The 3,645-nt window shown below is 37.7% G+C and overlaps 1 long non-coding RNA gene across 1 annotated transcript; it reads left to right on the top strand.

Annotated features, from left to right (window-relative positions):
• The first annotated feature begins 390 nt into the window (after positions 1–390).
• On the top strand, positions 391–3,347 carry LOC133874976 (uncharacterized). Its single transcript, XR_009901420.1, has 2 exons — positions 391–1,701; positions 2,451–3,347. It is a non-coding gene; the product is annotated as an uncharacterized LOC133874976 (long non-coding RNA).
• The last annotated feature ends 298 nt before the right edge of the window (positions 3,348–3,645 follow it).

Here is a 3,645-nt window from a genome sequence, read left to right as displayed (position 1 = left end):
CCGTCAACCAGTTTATGACACGTTTGTGACCCGTTTATGACCCACCAATTTGTTTATAACACGTTCATGACCCGTTTATGACATATTTATGACGCGTTAATGACATATTTTTTTATCAAATTAACTAAAGACACGCAAACCCAATGAATTGACACACCAACCAAATAGATTGACACAACAATCCGAATTGTCCAGCCTAATAAATATACCCTTTGCAGTTTATATTTTTTTTAAAAAAGCGTTGCACGTGCGCGCGGGGTGAATGGAAAGACCCAGCTACGTTCAAGGTTCAACGTTGTCAACTACTTTAAAGTTGGTGCGTGAATTATTCATTTATATTACACTTGCGCGTGATTCAACGATTGAAAAACGCCAACCGAATAGCGACGACGTCAAGCAGCCTAAGATTGACTGAGTTAAGTAAAGCCGCGACCCTCTTTAGTCTTTAGGCGTCCCACTCTAAGCACCAAGCATTAAGTCAACTGTTTCTTCCCCATTAATTTCTTTCCCCAAACTCTCAATTCCTATCTTTCCTTAAAACCATCTTTATGCAACATCTGATCTGCTGCTAGCTTTTACTTAATTCCCACCTGTGCTTTCCAAAAGCTTGGAGGCTGGCCAGGCACTGAGTCCCTCCGCCAAACCACTCAGAGATGGGAATGCATGCCCTTTTGTTGCCATCTGTTGTTCTTGAGCCCTACTATCTTTTTTCAATGCTCCTCTCTTCTCGAGAAGAAAACTGCCTAAGGTTTCACACATACGCTTTCCTTCTTTCATCATTGCTCATCTCAAACCTGACAACAGATTCAAAATTCATCGAACAAGTGTAGCTAGCTTCCTCAACTTGACAAGTTTGGGATGTGCTTGCCATTAAAGAGCATGTAATCAAAGAAGGATGGTATGATGGTAGAAGCATATTTGTTGCCGTATTTCTTGTCATTGCTAGCTGTTTCTGCTATAACGTACTAATTTTAGGCTAAACAGAGAATTTGACATGTTGCCCAAAGCCAACAACAATATCCAAGTTGATTCGAGAACTTGGCTGCATCAACATATTTCAGTGTTTGAAATTGTGGTTGGAGATGTCATTTGCTTAAAGATTGGAGACCAAGTTCCAGCTGACGGGCTATTCTTTGACGGGCACTCATTGCAAGTGGACAAATCCAGCACGATAGGGAAGAGTGACCATGTAGAAGTAAATTGCAGTCATCCATTTTTGGTTTCTGGTGCAAAGGCAGTTGATGCATGCTGATGCTTGAATTCTTGTCACTTCGGTTGGTATGGACACAATATGAGGCAAGATGATGGAGCTCCTTGATCAGTACTCGAAACACCAACAAACATGCACCTAGCTAGCAATCTCACCTCAACAAGCTAACCTCATCAATAGGTTAGGTGTCTTTGCTACTTCCCAGAAATACACCAGAAGATAACCGAAGGGAGTTTAATGGCAGCAAGACCAAGGTTGATGACATAGTGCATGTTAAGGTGGGGTCGGAGAAGGTGACAATTTCCGCCAATTTTGGATCGGGTTAATTGAGGCTCAAACGTGTTGGTCGGACTCATCTACTCCTTAAGCACCGGTCACTGATCAGCCACTCCAAAATCTGTTGGCCAAACCCACCGATGACCCATTGGCGACCTGCAATCCGATCCGACCCAACCTAAATTTCATGTTTTACTTAAATTGATCATGTAGAGGTATGCTTTCAGACTTTTTATTTCATTATATAGTGTTAATTTGAGATTTTTTTTTCTCTCTCTAATTTTATTAATTTGAGTTAGATGGTTGTGAATTAAATCTTTTTAACTTTAGGGTTTTAAAAGGCCAAATTTTTTTAGGGTTTTTTTATAATGTGACTTCAATTTACCGACATTTATGGGTGGTTTATGTTAATAAGTTTTAGAATAACATCTTGAATAATCAATTATAATAGTGAGTTATGATTAATTTGAGAAAATTTGAGAATCGTGGTTGTTTTATACATGAAAGTTAGGGATTTTGGTTCTTGGATGACTTGTGCTTGATTTTGAACAAATTGGTAATATTGATTTTGTTTGCACTTGAAAAATTAGTTTAGATTTCGTAATTAATTTGTTATTGATGGAGTTAGTTTGTAATTGATCTTGTGGTGTTTATCTTATGGAGTTGTTAAGACATTTTGGTTATTTTGATGTTATGTTATGGTAATATGGATATCAAGTTTTTTTTTTCTTTTTTTAAAGTGAGATATATATCTAGTTTATTTGAACAATAAAATGTGTTCTTAATTTTTTTTTTTTATTAATTAGTCTCTCAAGTTGTATTGTATTATTTTGGAGAACGCCATAGCTATAGTCATTATCATATGAGAAATGTCATTTTGTATTCTTTCATCTATCTTTTTTTGAAATCAACAATTATTTTTGTAAGTTTGTGAATTGAATACTTACAACACATTGATTATCAGAGCAATTCCATCATGTACCAATTCAAGAATATATAGAGCAAATGATGAGTAAGAAGCTGCGCGCTGCAAAACCTTGTTACCTTCATTTGGTTCAGCGCGAGAGTGCCTGTTTTATCAAAGTAAATGATGGTGGCAAAGCCCATGGTCTCACAGGGATTGCCTGATCAGCTATCATTCTGATCAAGCTCTTCCTGGAATAAGCAAGTGTAAGCGTAACAGCTCGTGTTGAACCTTCTGGATCGGGACTTGCAACCACGACTACAGTAACTACAGCAGCTACATTAATCCCCATGATCACAACATTCACTATGTCATCAACCTAGCTAGCTTGGTCTTGCTGCCATTGAACTCCCTTCTGTTATCTTCTTGTGTATTTCTGTGAAGTAGCAAAGACACCTAACCTATTGATGAGGTTAGCTTGTTGAGGTGAGATTGCTAGCTAGGTGCATGTTTGTTGGTGTTTCGAGTACTGATCAATTAGCTCCATCATCTCGCCTCATATTGTGTCCATACCAACCGAAGTGACAAGAATTCAAGCATCAGCATGTATCAACTACCTTTGCACCAGAAACCAAAAATGGATGACTGCAATTTACTTCTACATGGTCACTCTTCCCTATCATGCTGGATTTGTCCACTTGCAATGAGTGCCCGTCAAAGAATAGCCCGTCAGCTGGAACTTGATCTCCAATCTTTAAGCAAATGACATCTCCAACCACAATTTCAAACACTGAAATATGTTGATGCAGCCAAGTTCTCGATTCAACTTGGATATTGTTGTTGGGTTTGGGCAACTTGTCAAATTGTCTGTTTAGCCTAAAGTTACTTATGACAAAAACAACAATGATAGAAATACAACAATAAATATGCTTCACTATCATACCATCATCTTCTTCTTCTTCTTATTATTATTATTATGTGCTAGCTCTTCAACGCCAAACGCGAGAGAAAGCGCAATACATTCTAAAATGATGGAAAAAAAAATAAAGAGGGATGAAAATAGTAAGATCATTGAAGGCGCGCAGATCACCCAATGATGGTGGAGGGCCTGAATTCTTTTTTGGGTTTGGATGGAAGAGAGGATTTGAAGTTAAAGTTCAACGTTTACTTGAGAATCATATATCGGTTAACTTGTTGTTTAATGACGTGACATTTTTTACGCCATGAATATTTTAAAAAAAATCTCAATTACGAA

The sequence above is a fragment of the Alnus glutinosa genome, chromosome 1, assembly GCF_958979055.1.
Source record: "Alnus glutinosa chromosome 1, dhAlnGlut1.1, whole genome shotgun sequence".
NCBI lineage: Eukaryota > Viridiplantae > Streptophyta > Magnoliopsida > Fagales > Betulaceae > Alnus > Alnus glutinosa.
This window is presented reverse-complemented; position numbering and strand designations above follow the sequence as displayed.